Genomic DNA, 21885 nt, shown 5'->3' with positions numbered 1-21885 from the left:
AGTCTAACACAATTTAAAATACACAATGTAAAGGTCCTTGATTAGGAGGATGTTACAACAACCCTGTCTTGTGGTCCTTCAATTTTGTTGACTCCTTCTTCACCTTCAGTGTAGTAGGTCAATGGACCATTTTAAAAATCATACTGAAGTGATGGGCTTATGGGAAAATTTTCGAAGGGGTAATTTGTGAGTATTTTGATGAAGTGGGAATGGAAGCATGACGTCAATTTTTGAAAGGCCATTATGAGCGTAATAACCAACTTCTCCCTTTCACGGCGGCTAATTTTTGTATGTTAGTGTCGCCTCGCACAATGACTCTTTTAGGTGAGTTCTTTCATCATAACCTTTATGGGCTTATGAAGGTAACATCGAGGTACAAGGACTTCTTGAAATGAGGCCTCTCATGTTCTCATGTAAACTCTTAGCTTACCCCCTCCCCCCAATAGAGGTCTCGGGTAGTGTATCTCTCACGTAGAGGTTTCTTATAGTGCACCTCTTGAGTGGGACACCTCTCGTGACATGGGTCTCGAAGCCTGTGAGTCTTGCTATGTGATCACCAGTTGAGACCAATTGAAATAAGGTCTCACATAAGAGCCTCACATAGAAGACTCTAGAAGCATTGGGAAACACGATATTTCATAAAAGTGTTGCAAAACATGGTCCCACATAAAGGGATGCTTTTTTTCTAGGTGCGGTCTTGCATGGAGGGGACGACCCTTGCGCGAGTAGTGTAGTTATACTTTGTTAGATAGTTCTTTTTTTTTTTGTATTACCACATGCTTGCCCCCATTCTATAATGAGACTTTTAAATGTTCTTTTAGACTTATTGTGATGCTACACTTACTACGCTCTGGTAGTAGTGTTGTGTCCCTTCTTGTAAACCAAGTATAAGGGAAATGTAAAACCTTTTAACTTTCTCTCGTTGGTATGAGACTTTGAGAAGCCTGCTTTTTCATTAGTATGAGACTTTGAGAAACCTTGTTTTCTTTGGTATGGGAAATTGAAAAGCCCTGTTTTATTTGGTATGGAACTTTGTGAAGTCCTTTTTTTTTCTTGTGAGGAATTTTTGCAAGTCATCTTGGACATAGTGCTAATAGTACTATTTTTCAAGTATCTTCTTTGAGACACTTTTTGGCTAGTCGACTAAACTCGATCTAGACTTATATTCAGGACCCTTCTTGGGGTTCCTCTTTCTTTTTTTTTTTTTTGAATGAGCCAAGGGCTATGAGGCCTATGGGACTGAGGCATATCTTGTGGAACCAAGGGCTATAAGGCCAAGGTGTATCTTACGAAGCCAAGGGTCATGAGGCTGGGGCATTGTGTGGGGTGTTCATCCTTTGGGGTGACTACCTTTGTATGGATGTGGCACTTTTGAAACTTCCTTTTTTACCCTTATGACGTCTATGAGGGTAGCTAATCATTTTTGACACCATGGGCTCTCCCATATTTTTTTTGTCTTTACTGGCGTTATGCCCCCAAGTGGTTGGTGTACGAATGAACTAAGTGCTTTGAATACATAGAACATAATCAGTAAGACAGATGATTGATATTACATCGATGTTGAGTAAAGTTGATGTACATGTGTGGAGACCATGCACCTACTTTGTCATAAGGTCTACTAAGGTGACCTCTTGGACTTAACGCATACTAAGCTAGACAAGGATGCTTTACTATTACATTAGGAGGCCAACTAGGGTAACCTCTTTGATTTGATATATCAAACACAAAACCTTACTAGACATGCCCTTCCAGGTGCGTATGTTGGTGGGATTTGCTTATGTTGCATTGTAGGTCCCTTCCCCTTCACAAAAATCGATATCACAAGCTTTCAGAGCTTGGTTAATCTTCGCAGCAGGATGTTGTAGAGTTCTCTATTTTCCTAGAGTGTTCGCGGGTGTTTATGGAGGCTGGCTTAAAATGAGGCTTTGGTCTGCGTATTCTCAAATGGTCATAGCCACCTTAAACTCGGATGTACTTTAGAGACCTTTCATAGAAGTCGCCTAGGTTTTCTATCTTTCTCTTGAGCATGTTATCCCACAGTTTTCTCTTCGGATCTTCCCCTGTGGTGATGGCCATTTTTAGCTTGTCTTTAGGCAACTTTCCAACTTTATCTACCTCTGCATTGAAGCATTGAATGTACTTTTTCAAACTTTCATTTTCACCATGCTTTGGTGAGGCTCGCGGCAGGTGTCGTGTAACCATGGAAGGCCAGGTGTTGTCAAAGGAATTCCTCTGAGAGTTGCCTCCATGAGGAAATTGTCCCTGGGGCCAACTTTTTTAACCACTTGTAGGCAGCTCCTCTTACTGTGACCTCAAAAAAATGGTACCTAACCCTGGAGGAGACTCCCTTCAATTTCATCAAGTCATTGAAGGCACCCAAGTGATAATTTGGGTTTGTTATAACTTCGTAAGGTGTCATGTGTGGTTCTTTGAAGTGGGACAAGAAAGGTTCTACTTGGATCTCTCTTGAAAGTGCAGATTCCTCCTCAAACTCACCATCACCTAGTTGTCCTCTTGGCACGACGGCTATCTTTCTTCTAAGGTCCTTCATTTTTCGCGTCTAGCTCATTCATCTTCTTGTTTAATGAGTTCAGAAGGTCGTTGGTGAACATAGGTTGTGCTTTGTTCCTCTCCATGAAAGAATTTGTGCTAACCTTCTCTCTTTTGTTCACCAGTACTTTCTTGGAGGCGGAGGTGTCCGCACCATGTTGTCGCTCCCATCTTCTTGATCACATCATTGGCATACAAAATTCATGGTGCTCTAAATGTGGGGGTTGCTCCTTGAAAGTTGGGCCCTCCAATCATCAAAGGGGAAAGTGGTTTCCTTTCTTCTCTGTTCCTCCCCTACACGCGTAGTGAGAGGTACTTCATACCTTGCTTGGGTCATACAGTTGAGCACCTCTGGCATTTTTCCACTATTTCTTCCAACCTTTGGTTCTTAAGCCATGGCTCATCTATCTCTCTTTTATAGACTCGAGTTCTAGAGCTTGAGCTTGTCGAGTATACCCGGGATGTGTTTTTCTCCAGCTGGCAAGTTAATGAGCCAAGACCACATCAACCCGAGCGGGGAACTGTAGACAACGGAGGTTAAGGCGACATCTTTAAGTTCCTTCTAGAAGAAACTGGTTGTGCTGGAGAAGCCACAGAGGGTGGTATTGTTGGAGGAGATACTTCTTCTTCATCCCCATAAAACTATTGAACTTTCAGTACGTCTCCATTTTTTAGTAGTGGAGGATTTCTAATAGAATCTCTTAGTTGGGTTCCGTCAAGACGAGACTCTGCATCTTGGAGGAATCTTGGACGCCTTGGCATAATTCTTTGATGGAACATATGGAAGAACAACTATTTGGAATTTGTTCTTCCCACTGACGGCGCCAAACTTTTGACGGTGAGAACTCGTCAATGAAGTTAGGTTGGAAAACCAAAAGAATGATAAGCAAATAAACTTAGAAAAAAACTTGAAGTAGAATTGTAGAGAAAAAATGGAGAAAGCTTGTATATTTCTCTTAGAAAAGTGTGGTGTTACATGAATTTTCTAACCCCTTTGTGTGAGGGGTGAGGATCCATTTATAGTGGCTCTAATTTTCCTTGATACATAGTGGTCCCGTGGGACCAGATAGTACATTGGTACACCGTTAGGGTAGTGGCACAGGTAGTAGTGGTGTAAAAGGTCGTGGTGTCGACTCTGGTACATCGTCAAAGGTATGCAGGTGGTAGTTGTGCAAAAGGTCGTGGTGTCAACTCTGGTACATGGTCAAAGGTATGCGGGTGGTAGTTGCGTTGTCCTTAGTCTTTGTACTATTTTGTACTTCCACTAGTTGTCTGGGGTGGATGTTGTACACGTACTTTGACTCCTTTTATCCTGCATACATCCTCCATACCTGTACGTGTACTCCATACTTAATAGACACTCTCACCTTTCCTAGATATGCTTGTGTCTGAAGCCTCTTTTTATTATGCTAAGTATGGGCACTTGTGGCCTTGATTAAGATACATATGTGAGGCGCACTCTGCTGGTGACACCTACCCTAGAAAATAGGGCAGGGCCTCATCAGCAAGGCGTATGTTTTAAAGAGTCTTAAGAATCGTGGCCAACTCGAGGCCTAAGGCGCGCGAGGCCATCTTGGGGAGCCTATGTACGAGGCCATCTCAGGAGCCCATACGCGAGGGGCGAGGACAACTTGGGGCTTAAGACGCTCGAAGCCATCTCGGGGAGACTTTGCGCGAGGCCGTCTCTGGAGCCCGTGCGCGAGGTGCGAGGGCAACTTAGAGCCTAAGGCGAGGCCATCTCTGTAGCCTTTGTGCGAGGTTGTTTCGGGAAGCCCATGCGAGAGGTGCGAGTCCAACTCATGCCTAAGGCGCGCGAGGCCGTCTCAATGAGCCTATACGCAAGGTCATCTCGGGATCCCATGCACGAGGCGCGAGGCCAACTCAGAGCCTAAGGCCCGTGAGGCCTACTTGGGGTTTCGACCATGGTCGTCATGTTCTTCAAGGGGCTGTAGACGTGAGGCGAGGGTATTTTATTAGTGTCGATTTTTTGACATCCACAATGTTATACTATGCCATGACTCTGTTACGATATGTTATCACTTAAGATGTGATAGTTGAGTTAGTATATGTTTTATGATTAGGCTTTGCGGTTGTAACCTATATAACTCTTCTTGTTGGGCGTTAACTCATGGGTACTCTGTGCTGCAGGTGCCATATATTAGTTTTGTTTCATGGCGGTGAAGTCCAATCCAGAAAGGAAATGTATATCATGAGAGTCGCTCAACTTTGTTACGATCAAAGGGACGTAAACATCAAAGTTTTATTCAACATTTTTATTCATGCAGTTTTAAAGGTGTTTTATTATGAATGGAGGCTGAAAATAGTTTTGTTTGATCACTTGCATTTAAGATAAAATTTTTATTTTAAATTAATTTTTTTATGTGTTTAATAAGAATATTTTTAACAAAGTTTTCTCCACTATTTAGTCTATCATTTGGTTTTCGAGTTTTAAAACAATTTTTGTTGACTAGTACCATAATGACGTCTCAGAAATAGGATTTTGGGGGAATTATAGGCACTTTTTGTTCAAAATTATGCATTGTATGAGGCTTGATTCTAGATTTATTGATCTTGTTAAGAGATGTCTTAGCTCTACTTCTTTTACTTTTAATATTAATTGTACTAAGCATGCTAAAGTAATTCCAGGTAAATAAATTAGGCAAGGAGATCCCCTTTCTCCTTATCTTTTCCTTTTATGTTTAAAGGGTCTTTGTGCAATTCTTAAAAACAATAGAGTTCCTTGTAGTGTAGATGCATTAGGACAGTCCTTTGTTTTGTCAATCTAATAGAGAAATGTGTCTTACAATAAATCATGCTTTTAAAACTTATTGTAAAGATTCTGGTCAGCTAGTTAATTTTGATAACTCATCTCTGTTTTTTCTTTGAATGCTTCTATGGAAGATAAAAGGTTTTTTTATTAATTTTTTTTAATTCGGTGCCTTCCTATCCCAATTAGGCATTGTTTAGATAAGTACCTTGGTGTTCCTCCGTTTTGAGGAAGAGATAAAAATAGTTCTTTCGTTTATATTATGGATAAAGTTTTGTATTTTCTCAATTTTGGCATAGTAAAGTTTTTTCAAAGGGTGGTAAGGAAATTCTTCTTGAGGTTGTGGTTCAGGTTATTCTCACTTGTACCATGTTTCGCTTTCAAATTCCTTCATCTTTTTGTTTTGAATTGAACTTATTAATGGCTACGTTCTGGTGGGGTAAGTTGGGGATTTCAAGAAAAAATTATTGGAAATGTTGGTATGTGTTGTGTATGTCTGAGTTTGAGGGTCCTCAATTTTTGTTCTCTTGTCCATTTCAATCAAGCTTTACTTACTAAGAAGGCTTGGCATTTGTTTAAGTATCCTAATTCTCTAGTTAGTCACATTTCAAGAAAAATTTATTGGAAATGTTGGTATGTGATGTGTATGTCTAAGTTTGAGGGGGCCTCAATTTTTGTTCTCTTGTCCGCTTCAATCAAGCTTTACCTACTAAGAAGGCTTGGCAGTTGTTTAAGTATCCTAATTATCTAGTTATTCACATTTTTAAGGCTAGATACTTTTCCAATTATGATTTTTCTCTCAACAAAAACTTGTTATTATCCCTCGTTTGTCTGGAAAAGTATTTTGTGGGGAAGAGAATTACTATTGAAAAGGATGGTTTGGAAGGTAGGTCATGGTCAGTCTATTTCTATGTCTAGTAATAAATTGATTCTTGGTCATCAATTTGTCTGTCATCCTTCATAGTTACGTTCTCCTTCTGATATTATTTCCTTTTGAAATTTCTAATCATGGTCAGTGGAATTCAGATAAGACTTATAGTTTGTTTCCTCACTATATCATGGAATACATACTTACAATCCCTCTTCCAGATACTACTCGACCTGATGAAAGGATATGAGGATACACATCTGATGGCTTTATTCTATAAAATTTGGATATCATTTGGCTCATACTATGGACGAAGGGGCTTCCTCCCCTAATTCTTCATTAACTCAGGGGTGGTGAAACTTTTTTTTTTTTGGAACCTTAAGATTCCACCAAAAGCTAAGCATTTCAATTGGAGAGTATGTAATAATGTACTTCCAACTGCTAATCTTTGTTCTTGAAGAGTTTTGTCTTTTCCCTATTATGACCATCATCTGGAGGATATTGATCATACTTTTGTTCGATGCAACTTTGCTTGAAAGGTTTGGAAATCATCTATTTTTCAAGATTTTATTTATGCTATAATAAGGATTTAAATTTGTTTAATTACTTTTGATGAGCAGAGATACTTTTTCTAAAGACTGGGTAGAAATATTGCTCTTTATTATAGGTTGTATGGAACAATAGAAACTCATTGCTTCATAAAGGCCTATCTAATGTGCCTTCTGAGATTGTTTTCGAAGTAGAAATTTTGCTTCGAGAATACAGGGATGTTATTTCATTCACTCGGACATGTGAGGATACTAGTGTTGTAGATAGAGACAAAGTATATTAGACTCTTCCATCTATTGGAAAGCTCAAGCTTAATGTTGATGGGCCTCATTTATTTCACATGCAAAAATACGTGTTGGAGCAGTTATTCGAAATGACAAAGGCTATGACGTGACTGCCTTGATTTTGGTGGATTGTGGTGTCAATTCTACTTTGATAATGGAGTCTAAAGCGGGGTTGAAAGCTTTGAAATGGATGAAATTGAGGTTTTAAAGATGGCAAAGGTTTTAGAGCGGATGAAATTGAGGTAGACACTAGGGTATAGTTAAAAGAATTCTTGGATGTACTAATAATATATATATTCTTGGGGATTATATTTCTTGCACTACAAAAAAAAGGGGTTTTAACGACGACTTAAGTCGTTGCTAATTCCCCAAATGTCGTCGCTAATTCCTTTAGCGATCACAAAGTCGTCGCTACTTGTCGTCGCTAAATGCTGGTCGCTAATTGTTTTTAATTAGCGACGAACTTACAAATGTCGTCGCTATTTCTTCTGGCGACGACCCGTTGTCGCTAAAAGCTCCATTTTTTCGTTGCCGTTAGTTTGCAATTAGCTTTGACCAGTGAAATAATGTTGAGATTTAGCGACAACATTTCGACTTTTAGCGACAACATGTTGTCACTAAAAGTCCATATACATATATTTTTTTTAATTTAATTTTTTTTTTGGTAATCATTAAAGCACTATTATATATACTTAAAAAAAAGCCATTATTCAATATATATACTAACACATTTTTTTTGCTAAAAGATTTGAAATAGACAGAAATTTAATTATGCACAAAATTATATTTTTACTATAAATATTTTTATGACAAAGTAACTATCATAGTAAAATTAAAATATATAAATATAAATGTTTTAACTAGGTGTTGTAGGATCGGCACCATGACCTTGCTGAGAAGATCCAGATCCCGAGACTCCACCAATCCTAGCCAAGTGCTCCTCTATGGCTCGGAGTCGCTCCCTCACCTCTTGCATGTCTTGTGTGGTAGGAGGTGGTTGGGCTGGTTGAGGTACATCATCCGCTTCACAATTCGCCCTCGTGCGAATCCTACGACCAAGGCCCGGCTGATAGCCTCAATGACGTCCAAAGATCGTCTCAACAAGAACAATGTCATCCTCTTCTCTCGGGATAGTACTCGAAGCAGAGGCGCTCGTAGATGATTGTGACTGCAGAGTGTCACGTATCTCCATCATCTTTTCCTGTATCACACAATTTTCAAGAATATTAGAACACAATAAAGTAAGAAAATCATAAAATATAAATTTACTTACATAGTTATCCTTTGCTGCCTTGCTCACCCAACCTTCCCCGTCTATGTACTTAGTCGCCATCCAAATCTCTGGAACTCTAGCAAGACACCCAGTTTATAAATCACGCTACAATACAAGAAGTTTGAAAAAAATTAAGAAAAAAAATCATTATAAAAAAACATAAATAAAAATTATGTAAAAAAGAAAGTACCTTCTTGTAACGAAGGGCTGGCGTAGACTGTGAACCCTGCACGCTTCTCTGTTTTTGTTTTGCACGGTTCGCAGAGTTAGTCTTAGAATGCCTCTGCAAAGAACTTGTGTTAACCATATGTTAAATGAAGAAAAATAAATTAAAAAAATAATATTTTTGTGAATACCTTCACTTCAGGGCGATCAAAATACTGGAGCGCCTTCTATCATTTCTCCATGCCCAAACCATCAGGAGGATGTGCTCGACCATTCTTTTTTAAATGAGTGGACAAGTCATTCTTCCACTCCGAGTAACGATCAGCGCACGACCGTTGAATGCCCAAAAGAATGCCGGGGAGGTTCTCTGAGGCATATCGACTTCGACCAATGTCGAATAAATCATCCTGAATCAAAAAAAAAAAAAAGCTAGATTTAATATTAAAGTGAACCCAATAAAAAAATTATAGAAATAAATTACCTCTAGACGAGGAAGTATGCGATCCCTAACTTCGCTGGGTAATTTATCCCATCGGTCGTAGTTGGGATCGGCATATTGTCGAATGAGAATGCCGATCTCTCTAGAGAAATGTTGGGAATAATCACCAATTTCTTTGTAAGTCTTCCCTCGAACATCCCACTCCAGTGGTGGTGGTCTACCTAATGCAACTCTAACTTCTCGAGTTGAAAACCCTTTGTTGATGCCGCGCCTTTTCGTTTTAGTCGTCACTATTATTTCTTAAATACATATAATTATTATATACACATAAATAAATTAATTCAATATATTCATCCAAAAAAATACTAATTGCATGTGATACCTCTCTCACAATCAGCCTGTATCTGCATTGGATCTGGAGGAGGATCTGCCCCACCATCACCTTCGTGATGTTGCATAACCGCAGAAGACATATCTAAGCCTCTGATAAAAAACACAACTCCATAACCAAATATAAGGCCTCAAAACAATGGGTCATCATTAATATTTCAGAATAGTGGGGATTTAATCAACATGACTTATAGTAATATACCTTAAAGTCACCAAGTCAAATTGTCCGAAACACTCAAAGCCACCAATCTACCAAATCAATCAATCTAAAACAATCAAATTTGAAACCAAATTAATACTATAAATAGATTAGAAACCAAGTTCAAACACGTATACATTTCTAACTAAAAATCTCAACACACCAACTAATAACACACTTTAAAATAAACCATAAACCATAAATCATACTCTGCACAGGATAAGAATTTGATTTAAACACACATATACACAAACTAATAACAAAATGGGCACCTAATTAATCCTAAACATATAAAAGAACCAAAAGAATACCTCAAGATACAAAGTCCATAAATATTGATTGCATAAAAAAACAACTAATGAGATTTCACAGAAAAAACTGAGCTTAGGCTATTCTTTGATTGCTATAAATAAGCTTAAAATTCAAAACACTTAACAGAAAACACAGAGAAAAAAGTAAAAGCATACATTTTTTAATCCTGATATTAACACAAAATAGAACAAGCAAGAACACAAAACCAGCAAGTCCAAATGTTTTTATTATTACAGTTCCAAAAAGAAATACCAAACCGAATACAATAATAGATTTTTGTTTAGAAAGTCCACACCATCTATAACTATAACTATAGAGAACTATGTCTAATGTCAATGCATATGAAAGGGACAAGTCGTCCAATTTGGTCATTGTTTTCTTGGGCTCTAATTAATACCCAATATGGTTGTTTTCATTATAATATAAAAACAGACATAGTATAAAAAGCTTTCATGTTGTTGTTGAAAACTAGCTCATTTGTATTCATATATTGGTGGTTGTGATTGATGCTTAGGTTACATGTGAGTTATTCTCTATTAATCTGTTCTAGCCAGAATTATGGTTGCAATACATATAGAAAATATTAATAAAATAATATAAAAGTTCCAGTGACACCTATTCAGCAAGGTTTATGAAAACCTATCTGAAGAAAGCCTTAATAGTCATCCCAGTTAAGTTTAAGATTTAAATGTAATCATGTACTTCAAAGATACAATTATATACGTGCATTTGTATAAAACCCCACTATAAATTAAGATAACATAAAAATGAACAAAGCAAACAAGATAGCTAAATCTAGACTTCGAAACATCAAAAAGAAAATGATCTTAATAATCAAAGTTACAGAAAAGTAAAACAAGGATAAATCTCAAGTACCAACCTGATGAGCAAGATCAAATTGTGCCAATATAACTTATACATACTTATATAACAAGTACCTCTGAACACCATAAACCAGAGTCAAAATTATTATCCCAATCATACAAAAACAGAACATATACAACCTACTTTCTATCCAAATACTCCATAACTTAAAAATGGACCTAAAAGACACTCCATAACTTAAAAAGTTTCTAAGATAAATGTACTCAGTGCAGTCACTTTATTCTTGTCCGACCAAAACAGAACATCCAAAAATAAAACCAAAGTTTCAACAAAATAGTACAGTCACTTATGCTCAATGCAAGTATCAAAGTAAAATACCACAATAAGAACCTTTTATGATCACTTAATTGTTAGACAGAACAATTGAAAAATTAAACAATATGAGTCTAATAAAGGTTAATTGATTAATTGTTTTCTTCAATACCAAATTAAATCAACAAAATACCCCTATTTATTTTCACCAAAACACCAATTTCAGAAAATAAAGAAACAACAATAAAAATTAAAGAAACAACATAAACAAATTAAAGTCTTGTTATCAGATAAAGAAATTGCAAAATGACAACATATTTTGCCCCAAAACACAAACAAAATCTCATCACAAAAAAATTCAGAATTCATGAGCTAATATATACATTGACATACATAAGAACACATAACAAACAAGATTTATAGATAATCAAATATAGACACATACAACAATATCAACAAGTGCATATGAGCCATACCACAACTAGAGGCAAAACAAACTTTCACATTTCATTGAAAAAAATAAACTTAAACTTAATATATATATATATATATTATAGGATACCTGTGAGAAATAGTTGCATTAAGAAAATGGATAACACATAAAAACACTGCATTAAGAAATAGAGCCATAAATAAATTTCAGATTATAAAATCAACCATCAAAACACTGTATATTGGAGGACTAACACAGTGCATAACAATAAAAATACATAACACATAAAAACAGGGGTATTCAACAAATGATCAACCAATAAACTCCATTAAAAAAGAAAATCACTAAAAACCTTAAAAATAAAAAAAATAAAAAAAACCACTTCTGTTAATTGCAGCATCTAGCTAAAACAAAAGTATATTGTTTAAAGTTAATTGCAACACCAATTTATAGCAAAACCATATAGTGTCTAATATAAGAAGAGGGTTTATATATATGTACCCAGTGGTCCTTGGAATCCAAGGAAAAATTTCAGCAAATGCCCAAGAGTGGTCCCTGAAATTTCAGCAAATGCCCGAGAGAGTGGTCCCTGAAATTTCAGCAAATACCCAGTGGTTTATATGTATATATATTAACTTAACAATATTACAATAAAATAAATAAATATATATTAACAATATTAACTAGATATATATATATAAAGTACCTGTGAATGCCGCCGCCTACGACCGAGCTTCCTGAGAGGACATCGCTGCACGAGAGGGAGATCGGCCCGAGAGGATGGGGTTCAGTCGATTGGGGTTCTCATGGTTTGGGGTTTGAGGTCTGAGGTCTGAGAGAAGAGATAGGAGTTTGGGTTTGAGAGGAGAGAGTGGGGTTTGAGGTTTGGGGTCTGAGAGGAGAAGGGTTTGGGGTTTGGGGTCTGGGAGGAGAAGGGTTTCGGTCTAAGAAGAGAGAGAAAGGTTTGGGGTATATATGGGTCTGAGGGAAAAAAAAACCAGGGAAAAGAAAAAATTGGTGGGTTTTTTTATTTCGTTTCGCGCTAAATAGAGGAGACGTGGGCGGCTGTGTCTGAAAGTACCTCTAGCGACGAAAATTGTAATGCCGTCGCTAGATGTGTCGTCGCTAGAACCCAATTTTCCTGTAGTGTTGTATTAAGAATCTGTTATGTAAATTCCCTAATGAAATGTTTTGGCATGTTCATAAAGACACTAATGGACTTGCCAAATTGGCTTTAGGGTTGGACGGGGATAGAGTTTGGTTTCATGTTGATCATATTGGGGAGAGTGAACTTACACTACCTTTCTAGATAAATTCAGAATGAAACTTACAATATAGAGAACCTGAAAATTCAGGAAAAAACAAGGGCAAACCGAAAAACAAATTACAATCTATGACTAGAAGAAGAACACCACTTTGGAACTTCAACGTTGGGGGAAGGGGAGTAACACCACAAGGCTCATTCACGAGAAGTATCGTTGTCCAAATTCTCTATTTCCTAGCCTACCATTGATGCCTGAGTCTTTTTCTAAGACGAAAGAGAATGATTGAATAATCTAATGCCCTAAATATTCTATCTTTTTAAAAATACATGATTTGATAAAATTCATAACAAGATACTAGATCTGCCAATATCACTCTAGTATTAAAACATGCAGAAAGTACCAGATCATAATTTAAGTAAAAATATTTCGAGCAACATATTATATGACTTTTTAAAAAATCCCAAAAATGACATTGGACTTATATAAAGAATACTTTAAGAGATAAAATAAACTGGTGGCGTCCTTGATAAATTTCTAGTTCATATGACCCCCACAGCATACACACTTTTTTTGGATAGGCCTCAACTCGTCACATCCATAAGTAATCAACAAATATCTGTAACTGGAAGGAAAGTAAGGGGTTATCTCAAACGTATAGTAAGAAAGTACATTTATTCAACCAAATTAACAGTCAAGTTAAAGTATAGATTGATACTAGCATAAAAATCAGGAACATAATTACCATAGATATAACGAAAGCATTTCCAAGACTTTCATAACATCATATGCATCTTTATATTTATAGTTACAACATTGATTAAAACATCATAAGTGTATACCTAACTTCAGCTAGTCATGCACTTTCATTCAACAATCTTATGATCTATGATTAACTAATCACACTATAGCATCATTGAAATCATATTATAGGTGTTACAATAACTACTTTAGCATTCGTACTCTCATTTCATAAATTAATAAAGGCAGGAAGGAAATAAAGATTAGAAGTTCAATGAGGAAAACATCCTCCTAGGACCATATTGGTCAAATTTCGGAGCACGTCTACTAACTACTCATCTAAACAAATTTCTTGTGCCTGCTGATGGACTCAAAACAGGTATGTTTTAAAAATTTATAACTCCCAAGCGCACGAATCGTATATGAAATATAGTGTTCGTGTAAGCATAAGATCGAACCTAAAGAAGTTGTCTAAAATAAAAAAGAAAATTATTTTAAACCAAAATTAATAAATTCTAATCTAGCCCTAAAGATTGATGAGATTTAATGTCATGAACATAAAATAAAAGATTTAAAATAAAGCTATTTAAGAGAATAAAAGTAAACTAATTATGATTTGAAAATAGGTTGTAAAAGAAAGATTATTAAGATACTAGAATCCACAAAATATAAGTTTAATAATATTTATTAGTATATTGATTCCCAAGTTTTAGTGATAGTTAAAATAAATCAAACTATCATTTTCCAAATAGATTTATAATTTTAAGCACAAATTACTTCTAAAAAGATAGGATTTTTCATTACTTTTTAAAAAGTATAATTTCAAAGTATTTAATGTGAATCAACCTAACGAAACAACAAAAAATCAAATAACATTATTTATAAGGCAAAACATAATATTTTTGTTCTAAGCATTGGATGAATACAATTTAATGACACATCTTACACAAAGAATATTATGTTTTGCAAAAATGAAGAACAAAGTGAAATATTATCTAACAATCTAAAATATGAGATATTAAAGATGAAAGACATATATGAAGAAGAAAAATCCATAAACTTTGTTGCATTATAAGGGAAATCAACATTATACAACATAAATATTATCTAGTTACAAGTTGCTTCATCATGATCTTAATAATCTTATCAAAAAGATTGCAAGCACATAACTAGAATAGAAATTACAAAATAAACAAAATACATATTTGAAAATGCTCTTGAAAAACCCAAAAATGGAAGAGAGAATGGTAGAGAGAAAATGGTAACAAAAAATTAAGCACTCCAAAATAGTCTTGAAATTCCATATTTATAGCCAAAATGAGAGCATTAAAATAATCAACTTAAATTGATTAAATTAATTAAACAAAGTAAATATGGCATGTAGAGGTAAATTATAGGGTGTAATGATGATGTTTGTGGTAAAATATGTGGAAAAATTGGGTAAAAAGTTGGCATTTTTGGACAAAGGGACAAGGGGAGAAATGAGCTATGTTGGGCTCAAGGAGAGAAAATGGCAGGGGCTGCTTGTTGGGTGGCTGGGCTAGGCAGGGGAGGCTGCTGGCTGGGGCTCGGTCTGGGCCATGTAGGGTTGAGGCGCGGGCCTGGTGGTGCAGCTGGAGGAAGGTTGCTGGTGGCTGTTTCAGCTAGGCTTGGAGGCTACTTCAGCTGGGCCCAAGTGGCTGGGATGCTCTGAGCTGGGAGGGAGGCTGCATGGTGGGCCGGATGCTGGGCTTGGGCCGTATGGAGGCAAGCAGCTGAGGAGGGGAACCGTGGGCTGAACTGGGTCAAAGGGGGGAGCTGGCTACAGGGCTTCGGTGGGCTGGGTTGGGCAGGCCTCCTTGGGCTTAGGGAAAAATGCCATTTTTTTTTCTTTTCTTTTCCTTAAAATTGCCACCTATTCCTTCATTCTTCTTTCTTTTCAAGAGTAAAAATGCAACAAATTCTCTTCAAAATAAACATAAATTAAATCATAATAAAATATTTTCAACTATAAAATAAATCAAGTTAATTCTTTGAAAATATTAATTATAACTTAATTTATATTTAACATTTAAGTTCAATAATACAACCTCAAATTAAACAATAATAATTCCAATAATTAACTACAACATTTTACAACAAAATAACAATAAAACACATACAAAAATATTTAAAATCAAAATAAACCCAATAAATTCAAAATTACTTAAAAAACTTAACAAATCAATTAAAAACTCAAGAACTAATCAACAATTAGCATATAAAATATGGTAAAATAACTCTATTTTGTAGAGTTATCACACCCCCAAACTTAAAGTTTTGCTAGTCCTCAAGCAAAATAAAATTTAAAACACACAGTTTTTTTTTTTATTGGTGATATAAAAAAGATTTTCTCAAAAATTGGACAATGAAAATAATTCTAAAAAATTATTATGAGTAAAAGTTAAGCTTACGTAATTAATTAAATTGACAATTTCGCTTTTAAAAAAAAGTTTTCATTAAAATTATTTTTTACTTAAACTTATAGTAAATAAGAGTGTTCTTGTTATGAAAAATATAATTTTTGTTACAAGCAAAATTGACCCAATAATTAAAGATAAAACTTAAAAATTATTCATATTTTTAAAAGAATTAAACTCAAACTAAATCAAGATTTTTATCATTGAAAATGAAAAATATCACCAAATTTTTTTTTTTGTTTTTAAACAAAACACAATAAAAAAATATATATTTTCAAAACAAACTTAACACAATTTTACCCTCATATTCAACATAATGAACGGTAAACAAGTATTAAACTCGCTACCCCCAACTTAATTTAAGCATTGTCCTCAATGTGTTAAAATATAAATATAAATTAAAATTTAAAAGAGGTTAGAGTTTAGAATGGTCGTACCTCATCGTGGTGCATTGTCAAGAGAGCATGAAACACTTAACAAAAAGTATAACACACAAAAGTAAACATGAAAACAAGCACACAAAAATAAACACATAAACACAAGTTACCAAGAGTAATTTAAAGCAATCAAATAACTTGGTAAATAGGATCCTCAAGGAGGATTTCATCAACTTCATCGATTTTTAATTCTAAAAATGGTTTTAATTTTTTTCCATTAACTTTAAAAATATCACCATTGTTAGGATTTTCAATTTCGATAGCTCCATGTGGAAAAGCAACTCGAACAATATAACGACCAGTGCACCTAGAGCGTAATTTTCCCAGGAATAAATGCAAACGAGAGTCGTATAAAAGGACTTTCTGACCTGGAGAAAAATATTTTCTCAAAATATTTTTGTCATAGTAAAATTTCATACGATCCTTATATTTTTTTGAATAGTCATATGCATCATTCCTAATTTCTTCTAGCTCATTCAATTGAAGTTTTCTTTTCTCACCTGCCTTGTCTAAAGAAAAGTTTAACTGCTTAATTGCCCAAAAGGCTCTATGTTCTAACTCAACAGGTAAGTGGCACGTCTTCCCATACACAAGTCTGTAGGGTGACATACCAATGGGCGTTTTGTACGTGGTACGATACGCTCATAATGCATCAGTGAGTCTTAAGGACCAATCTTTCCTAGTCGGATTCATAGTTTTTTCTAAAATGTGCTGAACTTCCCTATTAGACACTTCAACTTGACCACTAGTTTGTGGTTACTATGGTGTTGAGACTTTATGTATAATGCCATATTGTTTAATCAAATGTTCAAATGACTTATTACAAAAGTGTGTACCGTTATCACTAATGATAGCACGTGGTGAACCAAAACGAGAAAATATATTTTCTTTCAAAAATCGAAGCACAACTTTGTGGTCATTAGTGTGGCATGCAATAGCTTCAGCCCATTTAGACACATAATCAACTCTAACAAGAATATAGAGATTACCAAAAGAGTTAGGAAAGGGTTTCATAAAATCAATGCCCCAAAGATCAAATATGTCAATAATAAGAATATGATTTAAACGTATCATGGTTCTTATAGTTAAACTTCCTAACTTTTGGAAATGTTCACAAGTTTTACAATAAACATAAGTGTCACGAAAGATAGCAGGCCAATAAAAATCGCATTGTAAAAATTTAGTAGCTGTTTTCTTACCACTAATATGTCCTCCGCATGCATGATCATGACAAAAAGATATAATTTTGGATTGGTCACAATTTGGAATGCATCTTCTAATTATTTGATCAGGGCAGTATTTAAACAAGTAAGGATCATCCCAAATAAAAATTTTCACCTCAGAATAAAATTTAAATTTATCATGCTTAGACCAATGAGAAGGTATTTCTTTAGTGACCAAATAATTAACAATATCAGCATACCAAGGCAAGGAAGAAACATGCATTAATTGTTCATCAGGAAAAGTTTCAGTGATAGGAGTGGAATCATGTATAGTTTCAACAACTAGTCTAGATAAATGATCGGAAACAACATTTTCAGATCCCTCTTTATCACGTATTTCTAAGTCGAATTCTTGTAAAAGCAAGATCCAACAGATTAAACGAGACTTAGCATCTTTTTCGACAAGAGATATTTTAATGCAGCATGATCAGAATAGACAATAATTTTAGACCCTAACAAATAAGATCTAAATTTCTCCAATGCAAAAACAAAAGCAAGCAATTCTTTCTTGGTTGTGGAATAATTTAATTGAGCGTCATTTAAAGTTTTGCTAGCATAGTAAATTACATGAGGTATTTTTTCAAGTCTTTGTCCTAAGACAACACCTATAGCATAATCAGAAGCATCACACATTATTTCAAAAGGTGTTTTCCATTCAGGAGGTCAAATAATGGGTGCAGTAGTCAACAATTTTTTTAATTTTTCAAAGGCAACATGGCAATCATTATTAAAGACAAAAGCATTTTCTTTTCCAAGTAAATGGCATAAAGACCGAGAAATTTTGCTAAAGTCTTTTATAAATCTTCTATAAAAATCGGCATGGCCTAAGAATGATCGAATCTCTTTCACAGTTTTAGGTTGGGGGGGGGGGGGGGGGGGGGGAGTTTTGAAATAAGATCAACTTTAGCTTTATCAACTTCTATTCCCTCAGATGAGATTACATGACCTAAACCAATTCATTTTTTAACCATAAAATGACATTTTTCCCAGTTAAGCACAAGGTTTTTCTCTTTGCAACGAATTAAAACAAGTGAAAGATGGTGCAAACATTCATCAAAGGAAGAACCAAACATAGAAAAATCATCCATAAACGCTTCAAGAAATATTTCAACCATGTCAGAAAAAATTAAAGTCATACACCTTTGATAGGAATTTGAGCATGCACATTTTCCACAGATTGAGTATCAAGAACAATGAAGTCAATAGGAAAATAAAATTTATCAACTTTGATAAAAACATCCTCTATAATGCCTCTAGGAATTTTCACAGAACGATCGGCTAATTGAAGAGTTATAGAAGTAGGTTTTAGGTCACCAATACCAAGTTGCTTATAAATAGAATAAGGCAATAAATTCACACTAGCACCCAAATCAAGTAAAGCCTTGTTAATAAAATGATCACCAATAATGCATGAAATTATGGGACACCTAGGATCTTTATATTTCACAAGACTCTTATATTGAATAATGGAACTATCTTATTCAGATAAAAACGCCTTTTTAGGAACATTAGTGTTTCTTTTAACAGTACAAAGTTCCTTTAAAAATTTAGAGCAGGCAAGAATTTGTTTGATGGCATCTAAGAAAGGGATATTGATACTAACTTGTTTGAAAACTTCTAAGATGTCATTATATTGGCCGTCTTTTTTAATTGGAAGTACTCTTTGTGGGAATGGGGCTTTTGGAATGAAAGGATGGATTAGAGTTTCCTTGTTTGAAGAGTCATTAGAACTAGAAGGCTGACTCTTTTCTTTTTCTTTTTCAACCTCGGGTATGTAATTGAGTTTGACAATGTTCTTTCCGGACCTAAAAGTTGAAATTGATTTGACTTCTCCATTATGATTAGACTTTCCTATCTCATATTGACCTTTTGTATTAGGGATAGGTTGACTAGGGAATGTTCCTTTTTCTCTACCAGCTAAAGCAGTAGTGAGTTGTCCTACTTGTGTCTCGAGTTTGGTAATTGATTGAGATTAATTTTGTAGGATTTGTTGAGTGGATTGCATAAATTGTTGTAAAGTACCTTATCAGGAAGGTTTTATTTGTTGAGGATATGGTTGATTTTGTGGGGCATGAGTTTGGTTTTGCATGTTGTATTGGTGCCCTTGATTCATTTGAGGTTGGTTTTGTCTCCATGAAAAGTTTGGATGGTTTCTCCAATTTGGATTGTAAGTGGATGAAAATGGTCTATCATTTGGTTTCCCATAAGCATGAAAAGCATTGGCCTCCTCAGAAAAGGCTTATTGGTAGGAAGGACATGATTGGGCATTATGGCAAGGACTAGAACATATAGAACAAACATCTTTTCTTGGTTGTATTGGAAAATTTATAGTTTGGCTTATGGCTAAAGCTTCTACTTTTCTTGCTAATTTATCTAAGGATGTTCTTAAGTTTGCTAATTCATCTTTTACTTCATACCTTCCTCCTCTTTTTGGTGAATTAGTTGACCTAGACCTAAGATCAAAATAATTCCATTGTTGCGAATTGACAGATAAATCTTCAAGGGCGTCCCAAGCCTCTTGTCCTTAAATTTTAAAAATTTCCCAGTATGCATAGATTGAATCATTTGACAATTAGAGGGAGTCAAACCATCATAAAAATATTTTACAAGTCTCTATTTTTCAAAACCTTGATGAGGGCATTTTAATAATAAATCTTTAAATCTTTCCCAACATTCATAAAACTCTTCATTATCTTTTTGAAAAAACTCGGAGATTTCTCTCCTTAGACTATCAGTTTTAGACAGAGGAAAAAATTTCAGCAAGAATCTATTATAAAGTTGATCCCATATAGTTATAGACCCCGTGGGAAGGGAATTTAACGAAGCTTTTGATTTGTCTTTTAATGAAAAAGGGAACAATCTTAGTTTGACCAACTCATCTGAATTTTTTTGAAATTTAAATGTTGAGCAAATTTCTAAAATATCTTTGACATGCATGTAAGGATCCTCTCTATCCAACCCATAAAAAGATGGCAACAATTGAATGATTGATGGTTTAAGCTCAAAATGGGTAGCAGAAGTGGTAGGAAGAACAATACATGAAGGAGCATTAGATGAAATAGGTGCAAAATACTCAAGCAAAGTTTTTTCAGGCACAACATTTTCATCAACAGGATTAGCAATTGGTTCCAAGATGCTTAAATTTTTACTAACACTTTCAATTTCAAACAAAGATAAACGTCTTTTTACTAAACGATTTTTAGAGTTATGTTCCCAATGATGCATACAATTTTCACAAACAAGGCAACAAAGATAATTTCAAACAAGCAATTTTTTGATGTGGAAGATCAGTTAAAACCGCAACCACAGAGCATACTTAGGATTTTTAGAGATTTCACAACAATATAATTCTTATGGTTTACTTGTCCCCAGGCCTATTTGATTCTACTTACTCGCACACTACTAACAACTCCCTGATGTTAATTAGTAGAGGCAGATTGGGAATTTTGTTCAAATTTCCTTTAAGCAAAAATTTCTTATGGTGAAAGGACAAGATTTAGGTTTTTTTTTTCTTTTTTCCAAGTACTTTTTCACAATTACACTAAAATATGATTTAAGACAAAGAAAAATAAGGTAAAATTAAATAAGACTATAAAAAATTAGATAAGAGTAGGGAGGCATAGCATGCCATCAACCATAACAAAAATAAGGTAAAAATTAGGAGGCACAAGTGTCATCAACTAAAACATAAGACAAAGGAGTATGAGGAAAAAATTGCCATCAACTAGCTAAGAGGCAAAATTGCCATCAACTAGTAACTTGCCAAAAAAAATAATAAAATAAAATAAAAATAACAACAAGATAAATAAAGAAAATTACAACAAAGGTTAAGAGGCACAAGTGCCGTCAACTAACAAAGATATAAAAGAAATAAAATTACAACAAAATTAGGAGACACAAGTGCCATCAACTATAAAAATTAAAAAGATAGAAAAATTAGGAGGCACAAGTGTCGTCAACTAAAAAAATAATAAATATAAATATATAAGTAAGTTTTTTTTATATTGGCGGTAGAAGCGTCCCAAATTTTATTTTTATCTTTTTTTTTAGTTTTTATATAAATATATAATTTTGTATATATAGTTTTTTTTCTTAAGCCACAAAAATTAAATAACTAGTAGAAGAATTCACTAACCTTGAGATAAATTTCGTTTCATTTCTTGCAACTCCCCGGCAACGATGCCAAAAACTTGATGGACCCAAAACGGGTATGTTTTAAAAATTTATAACTCGTTAGCGCATGAATCATATATGAAATATAGTGTTCGTGTAAGCATGAGATCGAACCCAAATGAGTTGTCTAAAATAAAAAAGAAAACTATTTTAAACCAAAATTAATAAATTCTAACCTAGCTCCAAAGATGTAAAACGCCCTAGACTAGTACTTATTAAAACATTCGCATTTTCATTGGTTTATA

The 21885-nt window shown here is 34.6% G+C and overlaps 1 long non-coding RNA gene and 1 other non-coding gene across 2 annotated transcripts; one reads left to right on the top strand and one right to left on the bottom strand.

The window, feature by feature from the left end:
- Window positions 1-7850: 7850 nt before the first annotated feature.
- Window positions 7851-9160, bottom strand: LOC133819413 (uncharacterized). Its single transcript, XR_009886336.1, has 4 exons — window positions 8938-9160; window positions 8648-8863; window positions 8292-8529; window positions 7851-8219 (listed from the first exon to the last, which is right to left on the bottom strand). It is a non-coding gene; the product is annotated as an uncharacterized LOC133819413 (long non-coding RNA).
- Window positions 9161-20090: 10930 nt separating this feature from the next.
- LOC133813522 (small nucleolar RNA R71) lies at window positions 20091-20197 on the top strand. Its single transcript, XR_009884531.1, has one exon. It is a non-coding gene; the product is annotated as a small nucleolar RNA R71 (small nucleolar RNA).
- Window positions 20198-21885: the final 1688 nt, after the last annotated feature.

This window comes from Humulus lupulus, chromosome 1 (assembly GCF_963169125.1).
Source record: "Humulus lupulus chromosome 1, drHumLupu1.1, whole genome shotgun sequence".
In the NCBI taxonomy this organism is placed as follows: domain Eukaryota; kingdom Viridiplantae; phylum Streptophyta; class Magnoliopsida; order Rosales; family Cannabaceae; genus Humulus; species Humulus lupulus.
The sequence above is the reverse complement of the archived record's forward strand: the minus strand, read 5'-3'. Positions and strand labels throughout refer to the sequence as shown.